Source organism: Onychomys torridus, chromosome 3 (genome assembly GCF_903995425.1).
Source record: "Onychomys torridus chromosome 3, mOncTor1.1, whole genome shotgun sequence".
Classification (NCBI taxonomy): domain Eukaryota; kingdom Metazoa; phylum Chordata; class Mammalia; order Rodentia; family Cricetidae; genus Onychomys; species Onychomys torridus.
Window position 1 is genome coordinate 120,780,190 of NC_050445.1, and position 13,943 is coordinate 120,794,132.

Sequence of the window (13,943 nt, forward strand, 5' to 3'; positions counted from 1 at the left end):
TCAAGCTCCTGGTCCCCGCCCAGAGGGTAACGCCATTGCCATGGAGACGGCACCTGCGCCCTCTGTGGCGCCTTTCTCCGGTCCCGCCCCTCGGGCGCTCCAAGGCCGCGCGCCCGCGTGCTCATCCAGTGCCAGCCCGGGCGAGCCGCGGGCACGCGCCAGCGAGCGAGAAAGCGGCTGCGCGTGCGCACTGGGCACCTCCCCTAGCGGCGATCCGGGCCGCTGCCGCTCGCTAGGGCAGGACGCGGGGCGGGCGGGGGGAGGGGGGAGCGGCTTTGCTGGCAGCCCTGAGTGAGGCGGAGACCCGGGCGGAGCGGGCGGCACCGCACCTCGGCCAGAAGCAGCTGCAGCAGCTGCCCTAGTCCCCACCGCCGCCTCTCCAGCCGCGTCTGTCATTCCACACCAGCTGCTGCAGACAGAGGACGAGGAGGAGGAGGCGAGAAACTCCCACCGACCCACAGAGGTGAGTCCCGGGCAGAGCATCCTCCATCCTTGCCTGCCTCCCTCCCTGCCTGCCTCCCTCCCATCCTCTCCGTCCTCCCCTCCCTCCCGCTCCCCAGCCCTCCCGCCCTCATCCTTCCCAACATCCCTCTCTCCTCTCCGCTCCTTTCTCTCTTCCAGCCTTTCTTTCATCCCTTTCTTCTCTCACCCAGCCCTACTTCCTTCCCACCCTTTCTTTCTTCTCTGTTTTTCTTTCAGTCACTCACCCTCCAGCTCATCTTTGCATGCCTTTTATCTATCTTCTCTTCATCTCTTTACCCGCTTCCTTAACCTCACCCCCTTGCCGGTGGGGAGCATCCTTGCCTGCTACAACTGTCCGGATTCAGGGGCTTCTGGAAAAAATTGGTCTCATGTACCAAGAGAGGCACACTTGCACAGAGCATGCCCTGCAGTTCTTTACATTGTCAGGATTAAGGGTCAAGTTGGATAGAGTACGGGGAACTGGAAGGAATAGAGTCCAGGAACAATCTATGGATATGTGCTATAAAGGGTGGGGGTGGGGAGGTTGCCACTTAGATATGTTTCCAGCCGCCGCTCCCCCCCCCCCCCCTTCAGCAGTTTCTTCCTTTCTTTTTTTTTTTTCCTCCTGGGGATTGCATATTCCCAGTGTGTATCACACTAATTTAAAACCCAGCTTTCTCTGCTTTGATTGTCGTCTCCATGAGAAACCGCAAGGAAAGAGAAGCCTGGAAGGGAACAAGAGAGAAAGGGGAGGGCAGAGGGAGGGTGGCAACAGTAGAAGCCCGTATCCCTTCCCCTAGGCCTTTCTGGATTGGCGTTTTCAAGCCACCCGCCTAATATTCAGCTTGGACTTGAACCTGTGTGTCCTTGGCTGTCACTACCTACTTCACAGACAGAAACTCTCTCAACTTTAATGCCGGTGCATTGCACATTGTGTTTTGCTCGGTATGCAAAACACCCGGGGAACTTGGTTTGAGGAAATAGGGAGATACACTTTTTGTTCATTCCTGGCTAACTTCAGGACTGAGAATGGCTAGCCCGATATTGGAAAATGAAACTGTACTCTGCTGTCTTGTAAACATTTCATTTTGATAGCGTTAGCTGTGTGATAGGCTCCAGTACAGGCGCCCACAGTTCTTCTCAGCCACCTTATAGAAATCCTGATATCTGAAGTAAAATGTACCGAGTGACCGTGTCCATTCCTAGATTTACACTTATTGAAAAGTTGAAATGCCTTTGGAGATTATTAAGAATTTAAAATTTTCAGTCAATTTTTCACCAGTTACTTGCACTGAACCCTGAATTTGATATTCCTTTCTTGAGCTTCACCTCAGTCTACTTCGGTCTCTATCAAGGATGGTATGGTAGTTCTCCTGTTTGCAAATGTTGTTTCTAATCGATTTACTTACACTGCATTTACTTAGATGGCAGGACAGCAATGCTGGTTTCCCTATATAATATCAGTGAGTCTAATTGAGTGCATAAAAATAAACTGAAAAATTCAGGACCTATCTTTTGTCCTGGTGAAATTCTTCTGAATGTTAACATCTCTTCAAACCTTAACTTTAAGACAGGTAAATTTCTATGTCTAAAAATTTATATGTATACTATGTGCAGAGGGACCAAAGCCGGGTTCACTGAAGTTGCCAGTCAATAACTATAGTATGGAGTAAGTTTTGGATTTATTCTTTTTACTGAAATTTGATGACATTCCAACAGTGATAATAGGCACTTTTGCATTTTATGTGAATGTACAGTAGGAGTTGAAATGAAGAGAATTACCTTCTTAACTGAAAGAGTGCCGACCTTACTGACTATCAGGATGATATTAGGAAACCAGAGAGGCCTCCCCCTTTACCCTCCCCTGGAGGAATGCAGTTCCTTTCATGGCTTGGCAGGTTTATCATCCATGTGGCAGAAGCATGGTTTAAGCATAACTTACTAATGTCTCCAGGTAGAATTGTAGTCAACTGTATGTGTTTGAATGGTTATATTAGTTGACAGTAAATTTGCACACAGATGTGTTTTTGATATTGCTATTTCTTTTTTTGTCCTAAGTTTCAGCCAATGAAAGGCTTTCATGGCAATAATATGGGAATAATAAGGTTTGTTTTGTTCTAACTTACTTTCAAATGCTGTTTTCCCTGCCAATCCATTACCCTTGCTTTGTGAAGTTCTGAGTGTAGGAGGAGCAGTCCCTCATCAGCCTGCTTTTTCTATGTTGCAGTTTTTCTGCTCAGAATGATAAGGGAGTATCTCAGATAGGAATACAGTGCTCACTGTGGATAGAAAGGCACATTTTATCTGACTCTTGTTTATACATATTCATTAATATTGTGAAAGCAGAGTGAAGTTATTAAAGAAATAGAAAATGAAATATTTTGTTTATGACAATATCTTAGGAGTATAGATGAGTAAAATGAATAAAATATGAACTAGAAAAGGAATGAATGCATAAAGAGGCAATTTGATGTAGCTGAGGTATAGCTCAGTGATAGTTTGCTTGCACAACATGTTCTAGGCCCTTGGCTTGTTCAGTAGCACCCTCAAACAAAACATAAACAACAAAAAAAGCAGCTTACTGCCCTAACTAACAAACACATTCACATATATACACTGACTTCTCAAGAATTTTATTTTCAGGAGCATCTGCTTTTAATTGCATAGGCCTTTAAAGTACAAATAAAGACTTGATAGAACATGCTATAAAACCCCACAGGGAATATTCTGCATATATTCTTTATTCTTCCATCCCTTCAAACTTTAACACACATGCAAGTTAATGCTGTGTAGTATGAGCTATGGAAAGAAGTGTAAAGAAGAAATAGACACTGTCTTTGGCCTCAGCTTGTACGTTAGTTGAAGATAAAAGGTATTTGCTTTAGGTCCAGTTTCACAGCTGCAATGAGCTAGATTTGGAGAAAGTTTCCACGATGAGTTCAGCTATTCTTGTTTAAGAACACCATGTCCTTACCTGCAGTTTAAGAAACTTGTTTTATCAATGGTATGAGATTATGATTCATGGAGTTTGCTTTGAGGTTAAATGGGTTTAGTACAAAACTTTGGAGCAAAGTTTGTTTTGCATTAGCATTACTTTAATTAGGTGGACAGGTTTTTAAGTACTATAACATAGTATGTAGGATTATGCACCTCTAGTATGGCAGAGAGTTATAACAGCAGTTCTGAAGGGGACAGATGTTTGTGTGACCAGGAAAAATATTTTATTTGGTATGAGTACTCAAGCTTGTACTGAAGCCCCAGAGAAGAATGACAGAGAGCATGGGTACCACAGCTGGAGTCATATCAAAATGAAGGAGGAAACCTGGTGTGATGGGAGGCATATCACCAAGACTTTTCATTTTCTGGACTATTGGTTAAACTGGTGGATGCCTTAAATGGTGTTAAACAAATCATCCTAGTGAACATTCTGCTACCTCAGACAAGTCACTTGACTGTACTTTGGTATACATTTTCCCACTGGAGATTCAGTTACCAGCTAACTGGTTTTAATTTTATCTCCATGTCATTACATCTAGTACTCCATCCTGTCATATGACACAGAACTCAGAGTCTGTGCCACAGTTGGACTCATAATATTTTTTTCTTGGTTTTTCCTTAAACTGTGAGGAAGAGGAAACACTTGACTTTTCCTAGACAATAATGATTTAATGCTGTCATTATTACACCTCCCCTTGCTTTTCCTTACCCCACAGGTGTTCCAGGATGATATCTCTAAGATGTTTTATTTTAACATACACAAAAACAGAAGTAATTCTTGAATTAATTACATACTTTTTTGGATCTTTTTATTTTATTCACAATATTATCTCTTACTAATTTCCCTTTTCATGAGGATACAAAAATATTAATGATTCCAAAAGTGAATATGCTTTTTTGGTATTTTATTGTTAAGTTAACGTGGTGACAATAAGAGGGTCTGTGTGGAACTTGTCCTGATCACATTATAAATCCAGAAGAGCAAATGTTCATAGACATCTGTTGGTCAACCTTCAATTTTAGTTGAGATTCATAGATTATTTTGTGGAATTTTTCATCTAACAGTAGAAGTGGTAGGAATTGAATTCTTTTATCTGAAAATAGATTTCCAGGAAATTCTCTCTGCAAGCAAGTTCAAAGTAGCAGTGTTTTTAATGTTTATGTTTAATATGTTTTAAGTGGGTGCACACAGCTTCATTGCTTTTTTCCTAGTAGTAAAAAGTTTTCTTATATTCATTTTCATAGTTCTAATAATACAGAGTTGATCTTAGCTTACATAAGTCATAAGCAAGTGTATATTTCCAAAAACTAATAGATTATAGAAACTGGAATCTTAAAAATGTTATGATTATTATTTTATGTATGTCATATATCATGTATACTGACTACTATCACCTCCACCTTCTTACCATATATCTCCCTCATCTTCCCCACAAATATCTTTCAAGTATGCTGTCTGTTTTGTTTGTGACTCATTGAGGTTGACAATGGGTCTACAAGGATCCATTGGACCTATTGGGCTCAACAGGTAACAGGTAGGTAGGTCCTCTGTCTTTCTTGAGTGATTGTTGATGAGGCAGATCTTGTGTGGGTCCAGTGCAGATAATTACAGTTGTGAGTTAATGCTGACAATGGATGTATATAGTCTCAAAATGGCATTTCACAGCCCTTCCTGCTTTCCAACTTTCACACACTGCTGACCCTTGCTTCTGCAGTGTTCTGAGGTGGTTGCATAAGTGACTTGTTTAGGGATGTGGTATTTTTATTTTCTACTTGGAATTTATTTGTTGTATTCAGATTTTTGTTTAAAGATTCCACAGATCTAAATAAAATATTTAAGATGTGTCATTTCTACTTGCTTTTACATTGAAGCCACAGATGATTTTGAAAAAGAAGTATTTGGGGTATTTTCAGTTTCCTAGTATTTTTCACCTTTAACATGAATTCGAACACAACCACAAATATTTTACACCACTTTGAAAGAATTGCCTAGGGCATATTATAACATCAGAAAAGTGGTGGTCTCATTTTTATAACACTTAATATTGTAGGCCTTTACTATGAAAAAGGATAGTATTACTCCTTTTTATTTGAGGACTTGATCCATAAACACAGCTCTTACATCATGTCATGTGTAATGACAATAGGCATTTCCAAGTGTGAACCATAATTGCTTTCCCTTATCAGTTAAAGACAGTTTACAAATGGGAGGATTGAGTAATGTTGACACAAAATGGAATAATCTTGAACGTTAATGTATAAAATTTATTACTGCCTGTTTAGTTAGGGGTTTTGTATATTTTCACTGTCATAATAATACAATCCATGTTTTAAATACAAGGTATGTATACACACACACACACACACACACACACACACACACACACACATATATATAAAGTTTATCTTTCCTGTATCTGCATATGTATGTGTTTTTATGCTGTTTGTGTGTTTATGTTGATGTGTGTGTGTGTGTGTGTGTGTGTGTGTGTGAGTGAGAGAGAGAGAGAGAGAGAGAGAGAGAGAGAGAGAGAGAGAGGGAGGGGGGGAGGGGGAGAACAAAGGTAGTCACATACCATGGCGTACATTTGGAGGTCAAAGGACAACCTTAAGCGTCATTTTTCATCTTCCACTTTGAGACAGTATTGTGTTGTGAGTCTCCTTTCTGAAGCCCCCATCTCTCTGTAGGAGGTCTTAGATTACAGATACATGCTACTGAGGTGATGGGGTTCAACTCACGTGTGCACACTTGTGTAGCAAGCACTTCATCTTCTTGGCTTACACACACCACACCACACACAAAGGTACTTAAGTATACATGTATAATTCAACACATAGTTTCAAAAACTAAAACATGGATGAGAAATGAATGTAAACTCACACATGGCATATATGTGGTGGTCAAAGGACAATTTGCTAGGGTCATTTCTCTGCTTCTATCATGTATGCTTCAGAGTTTGAACTCACAAATCTTTTCAAATAAATTTCTTTCTCTCCATGGAAAGACTATATACACTAGTTTTAGCAGAAAACTTCTGATTACAGTCCTATGAATGCAGGTGTACATTCCATTCCTATGTGTGTACGTGCACTTATGCATACACACAGACACACACACACACACACACACACACACACACACACAGATACACAGAGACACTCACACCCACACACCCTTCATGGTATTAAACATCTTTCTTGCGTTTGAGATATATTTTATGTTACAACCGAGACACCCGATTTATTTGAGCAATAGCTTGTTGACTTGGATGTGTACTACCTAGCATCCCTACTCTCAGATATAGGGTATAGAATATTTCTCTCCATGTAGTATTCCTATGGGCCTGCTCAGCTTTTGTCTCTGTTTTTCAGAATTTATTGTTCTAGAAAATGATGTAGTTTGAACCACATAATCTAAACTCATTGAGCACATTGAGATTTGTCTATGATTTTGGATAGATACGTACATTTTTTATTAATTAATTTTTTTCATTTATTTTACATCCTGACAGCAGTTTCCCCTCCCTCATCCTGTTCTGTTCCCTCCCGGACCCCATTTTGTACCTCCCTACCCACTCCTCCTGTGTTACTGTTCAGAAAGAGGCAGGTCTCCCATGGGTGTCCACAAGGCATGGCATATCACATTGAGCTAGGACTGAACCACTCTCTTTGTTTTAAGGCTGGACAATAGGTTCTCCACAGCCAGCTCTAGTATTATGAACAGGCCCTGATCCCACTACTAGGGAAGAAGATGCAATTCTAAAAAGAAATACAGAGGAAAATTTTTTGTGTATAATTTTTGAGCTAGGCAAATATTTCTTAAGCCTAAAGAGCACTAATTGAAAAATTTGAAGCTATGTGAAGATTTAACAGAATTAAACAATAGCATTTTTGCTCTTCAAGATAGACAAACTATGCTAGATCTGTGTATTTCTTTCTCTTGTGCATGTCACAAGGGGCTGTATGAAGATGACAGATGGAAGTCTGGCTTCTCAATAAGAAGACAAAGATCTGATGGGAAAAGGTAATAAACTGTCTTAGGATGTGTTTCACAAAAGAAGACTTACTAATGAAAATGTCTGTACAGAATGGCACTTAGGGGTGTGTGTGTGTGTGTGTGTGTGTGTGTGTGTGTTATATTCATATGTTTGTGTGCACAAAAACACATGTACACCTGTGTGTAGGATCAGAAGTTGATGTTGGGTGTATCTTTAGATCCTGCTTAACTTTATTTATTGAGACAGTCTCTTGCTGTGCCTAAAACTCACCAACTTGAGATAATCTAGCTAACCAGCTTGCCCTGTTGCTTTTCTTTGGAGTGCTGAGATTACAGGTGGTCACCACATCTGTCCAGCATTTATACAGGTGCTGGGGACAAGGACTCAGGTTCTCAGAGCTGTGCAACAGGTTCTTTAGCCAGCGAGCCATGTCTCCAGCCCAGATGTTTAATTCCTTTACTCACCCAAATGTTGAAATTAAAAAACCACAGAGTGGGGCTACGGAGCAGCACAGTAATTAAGAACACTTGCTGCTCTTGCAGAAGACCCAACAGTCTCTAACTCCAGCTCCAGGACATCTGAAGCCTCTGCCCTCCGCAGGCACCTGAACTCATGTGCACATGCCCACACACAAACATGTACATATAGTTGAAAATAAAACTTTAAAAAGCAGTGTATTCAAAGGACCTGATCCAGCTGGGGGCTACACAGCCCTTGGCTCATAATTCATGTGCTTCCATTCGTTTGGCTATTTGTCCCTGTGCTGCTCCAATCTTGGTCTCAATAATTCACGCTCTTACAGTCCCTCCTCTTTCTCAACAATTGAACACCTGGAGCTCCACCTGGGGCCTGGCCTAGGATCTCTACATCCACTTCCATCAGTTATTGGAAGAGAGTTCCAGCACGACCGACCGTTAGGGTCCTTTGGATAAGTGAGACAACTGAATAGCTTGAACTGTTTGGGAGGCACCCAGGTTGTGGGACCCGGACCTGTCCTTAGTGCATGAGCTGGCTGTTTGGAACCTTGGGCTTACACAGGGATACTTTGCTCAGCATGGAAGGAGGGGACTGGACCTGCCTGTACTGAATCCACCAGGTTTAAATGAATTCCCAGGGGAGTCTTGACCCTGGAGGAGATGGGAACGGAGGGGAGGGTCTAGGGGGAAGGTGGGGGCGGGGACAGGAGGGGGGAGGACAGGGGAACCCATGGCTGATGTGTAAAATTAAAACACAAATATAATAAATAACAAAAAAGCAATGTATTGTCATAACATTCATCATGAAGTTTCTAGATTACTAAAATTAACAGCAAATTTAGAGGAGGATGTGAAACAACTGTATATGACACTTATACCTATAGAAACTTCTATATGAAAACTTGTGACAGCTTTGCTCACAGTACCATTAAACTCAAACAGTCCCAAACTCTGTCAAATCACCATCTAAGGTTATTTCTTTGAACAAAATTTAGCAAAGCTAATGATGGAGGTGGTGTGTGCATGAGTTCATATATGCACCGTGAAAACCAGTTGTGTATAACCTGTGTGCGGAGGGAAAGAAATGTGTTGGAAGGACTTGCGAAAGTGTTCAGATGTCCATGGGGTGAGTCTTGGGTATAGAACTGTGCTCAGCTTTTACTCGGTGACCTGCTGCTCTGGCCTCTCTGAGTGTTGACCTCCCTCATGCACAGCCAGTACTATGACAGCTGCTTTAGTTTCCAGCAGACTGTAAGCAGCAGCCTCTAAATGAGGGAACTTTTGCCAGAAGCCATCCTGAAGCCTGCTCTCTGATCTGACTGCTTAGCACTGGGCAGGGTCAGTGGAAGGACTGATGAGCAGAAGAAAATGAATGACTAGTAAGCCTCCTTGTTTGTGGAAAGTGCATTTACAGACTGCAATGGCATTCTCAGTCCTTTGGAAAGAGCTTGGAACAGAAGTCCCTGTGTGTTTTGGGACAGCTTGTTATTTTGGTCATGTGGGCAAAAACAGGTATCAGAGGATACTCAAGAACAAAAGGAAGACTTTCGAATTGCAGCCCAAAGCCTGAGCTGGAAGGGAAGGACATTTAGATTCAAGGGAGCAGTTGAAAGTGGGCAAGCACACAAACAATGTCAGTAGTGCGAAGCAAGCAGGACCCATGGGGTTGGGACAGGAGGCAAAAGTGAGTGTTGGCAATAGTCTGTGATCCAGGCAAGCAAGCTTGATTGCAGTTTGCCCATCTGTGAAATCAGGACCTCAGGCAAGAAGGTTTACATGTTTTGCTTGTTCAGGGTGAAGCCCAAACAGTAATTATTCTTGAACTGTTTTCTAAGGTATTTTTCATGGATAGAAACTGTAGATTTCCATGGATAAAAAACTTCTTTTTGCTAACTCTTTTTCTATTACAGTCCCTTCACAAATAATTGTTGGTTGAATTTAATCTCTGAACAAGCTCCATCTTTGAATAAATCCTGCAGGTTTGGGTTCAAATGTATCAGTCACTCATCAAATATTTTCATATAAGGTATGAAAACCAATGTCTGTGTGTAGAATATCAGCTCAGAATCTATACAAGAATAAGACATTTTATTTTTACCTCACAAACTGACAGTCTACACACAGATATAAATAGTCACCTGAGCAGTATAATGGTACATGGTAGAGTGTGTGGCATTCTCTTCTAACACTACTGCAATGTCCGTGGCTTAGAAATCCAGGCTGTAACTGAAGGAAAACTCAGTTCTCGCCATAGTAAAATTAAGAGAATAGAAGAGAAGGCCATCCTACATTAGAAACTTTGTCTTCATTCCAGCCTTGGTCTGAGGGCTGGGTATAACAGTTCCTGCAGGGTGATGGGTTCAGAGAGTAACAGTGGGAGAGATGGGAAAATAACTTCCAGGAGAGCAAAGATTAAGGCGATGGTATGTGCTGAGAAAGCAGCTGAAAGGAAGACCTATGGAGGAGACAAGCTGGTAATGGAGAAATGTTGACATATTGTGTACATGGAGGTATCTCAAGAATGAAACAAGAGATACATTGTTTCAAAAGAACAGTTGTTTTTTGTTTGTTTGTTTGTTTTTTGTTTTTAAATCTTTGGTACTGACACAGAGCTATCTACTCTCCAGAAACTAACAAGGAATATACGTGGAAAAGACAAAACAAAACAAACTTGTAGTCCAACTCTTCACTTGGTGAACATTTGGTAAATTTCTAGCCCCACCCCTCATGAATATATTCTAGTTTATCTTGTAGGGAAATCTCTTTAAAGTACTGCTTAGGTTGTATCATTTTTGTATCTTATTTTAAAACTAAATGTATTTAAGCATTTGTTGGGATAATAAAAATTCTTCTACATGTTTTTGAGATAAAATTACATCTATTGGAATTTATAGTTGTTTTTTTTTTTCAATATATACAGTTAGAAAAAGTCTGGTATACTTTGCCATCTATTATGGTTTATGTGATAGGCAACAAATTAACTTTGGTGACCCATTCCAGACATAGCTGCAAATAGGTAGTGAATGCCTATGTTGAATGTGGCTTTTAGTGAGTGTGCAAATGTAAAAATACAGAGAGGGGGAGGGGAGGGAAAGAAAGGAGAGAGAAGAAAGAGGAGGGAGGCTTACTTAACAGAGGTGGTGGCCTTTACCCGTGTGTCTCTTAAAGTACATCCAACAGACTAGAGTTCAGGTTCCATTATCAGGTGGCTTACAGAGACCTGTAACTCCACTTTCAGGGGATCTAACATTCTCTTCTGGCCTCCAAGTACATTGCATCCACATAGTGCTTATACATATACTCAGCACACAGGCATAAAATAAATAAATCTTTTTAAAGAGGAAAATGTCACCATACTGATATCTGATGGTCTGCATCTTTAGGTTTCACTAGTTATCATTTGCTCTACAGTGTGGATCTTCCATGGGTTCTTGAATTTTTGTGCTTCTGTAGACAGTTTGTGTTGTGTTTTGCTATTTCAGGCAAGGCCATACAAACATCTTAATATAAGTTTACTTTCCACATGAACTAGTGCCTTATGTTTTAATGCTGCTAACTACAACTACTAGGTCAGGAAGTGTATGCACTTTCTACTTTGTTAATGCTAGGTCTCTTTTAAAGCAGTATATAAATTCTATTCCACCTCTAAGTATGAAGATGCCTGATTCCACCTTTCTTTGCAAATACAAGATAATATAAAAGTTTACAAGTAAATACATGGGGAGGATAGATGCCTTACATGTGATTTTTTTCTCCAGTGATTTCTAGAGAGTCTTGTTATTTTCTGTGTAATGACCTGATGGCTGATTCTTCTAGAAGTAGTGTCTGCGTTTTTAAGTTGAGCCATTAACATGATTTCACTTTGTGTAATTCAAAAGATTTTTATTAGCATTACTGAAGTCATGATAGAGTATCATAATCTCTCTATGGTATACAGTGTGTTGTGAGGTCCAAAAGTTTTTCTTTCTCTAAAGCTTCATATTTACTTTTTATTTATTTATTTATTTATTTACTTACTTATTTATTTATTTATTTTTCCAAGACAGGGTTTCCCTGTGTAGCTTTGAGCCTTTCCTGGAACTCACTTGGTAGCCCAGGCTGGCCTCAAACTCTCAGAGATCCGCCTGCCTCTGTGTCTCGAGTGCTGGGATTACAGGCATTGGCCACCACCACCCAGCTGCTTCATATTTACTTTTACACCCCTTTGAAAAGAAGACTATAGTGGTCCAACAGTTACTAAATTTCAGAACCAACCTTCTTGCTGTTTTAACCTTCATTGTATCTTAAAGGTAATTTTGAAAGAGGAGTGATCACATCTTTTTGTCAGAGTCCCTTTAGTTTTTTAGTTTTCATTCGTATATCTTTCAGGATCATGAACAGTTTTCCTCACAGAAGGAGAGCCTTATCATACTGTGTGATTTATCCCTGTCTTATATCTAAATTGTTCTGTTGACTGTGGGGAAACAGAGGCCTTCCTTTGGTTTTTACTAACTCTTTGGCATCAAAGCGACCATACCTTTGGTTTTCATACTTGGTTCAGTACCCAGTCACCTTGTTGAGTTACATTTCTGTTTCAAAACTTTTGTCTTTCTCACCTTATTTTTTCTGAGAATTTGTGTGACAGTTTTAATCGTTAAGGCAAGAAACTATCTGTGGATATAATGTTCAGGGGTAGCAAACACTAGCTGTAGATCCAACTCCAGTACTGTAAACATAATAATAATAATAATAATACTTACAATAATAGTAAAAAATGAGATAATATGTCATGGATCAAATACATTTTACAAATGAAAAATAAACACTCATTTTCGTATAGTTTCTGCTAATATTTAACTTAAAATATTTTTCTAACATTAGTTTAGTATAAATTAGGTACTCCTTGTGTCTGAAATACTTGATCCAAACAGGCTAACTTTAAAAATAAATTCTACATATCTATTGAGTCCACAGCACCTCAGTTCACTAATACCCATAATCTTTCTGTTTATGAACTCCTCTTTGGATAAGCCACATTGTATAAATAGAATCCGTATACTCTCTTGTGCATACTGACTTGGCAATTTTCTGGGCCTCTCTGAATATTTTATGGAGATTGTTTTATATGTAGCTCCCAGGAGTCTGAAAGTACCTTTCAAAATTGCCATCCAGTTGGCTGAACAATGATTTGCTTGATTTTGAAAATGTTCAATGTATGATATTTTTTAAAATTATAAGACATCTATATTCTTTGGATATTTGGTGTCTTATTTAGTCATTTGTGTACTCAAGCTGCTGTGTGAGACAGCTTCTGTTGCATCTAGAGCTGTTTTTCAGAAATGTGGAAAATTTAATGCAGTAGCCAACTGATCCACAGGAGGCTTTTGTAGTCTCAAATTCCTGACCAGAATTTACATTTTAAATTATTATTATTATTATTATTATTATTATTATTATTAGTAGTAGTAGTAGTAGTAGTAGTTTAAAGACTATATTTTTCAAGCTTGGGAAGAAGGTTAACTTTAGTATTATTCTTATAGTATTCTAGCATGAAAGTTTTAGATTTATATTAATTATATATACATATGTGTGTGTATTATGTATGGATATGTGGATGTGAGTCAGCTACCCATAGAGGCTAGAAGAGGACATTGGATCTCCTGGAGCTGGAGTTACTGACAGTTGTGAAGCCTCTAATGTGGGCTGGGAACCAAGTGTGAGTCCTCTGCAAAAGCGGTAGGTGCTCTTAGCCACTGAGGCATCTCTACAGCCCCAAAATGCACATATTAAATAAAAAACTTTAACTGATTATGCAAGTTGAGAAAAGGAACTCATTTGCTTTAAAATTTAATTATTCATCTGGTTTAGATTTTATGCATATATATTACTAACATATTATTATTTCCTTCCTCCCTGCCCACTTTCTCCATCTTTAATGGTCATATGTAGCGCTCTAGCACTAAACTAAGTTCCAGGACATACTTGTGCCACTTTGTTGTATGTCAGTGACACACTCTGAAGTCATCTGACT

General features: G+C 39.8%; 1 protein-coding gene across 2 annotated transcripts in view; it reads left to right on the forward strand.

The window, feature by feature from the left end:
* Positions 1-220: 220 nt before the first annotated feature.
* Positions 221-13,943, forward strand: part of Ctnna2 (catenin alpha 2) — a 1,122,097-nt gene continuing 1,108,374 nt past the window's right edge. For both annotated transcript variants that reach the window (XM_036182154.1, XM_036182155.1), the window contains exon 1: positions 221-463. The gene's annotated coding sequence lies outside the window, so the exon portion shown is untranslated. The remainder of the gene's footprint in view (positions 464-13,943) is intronic.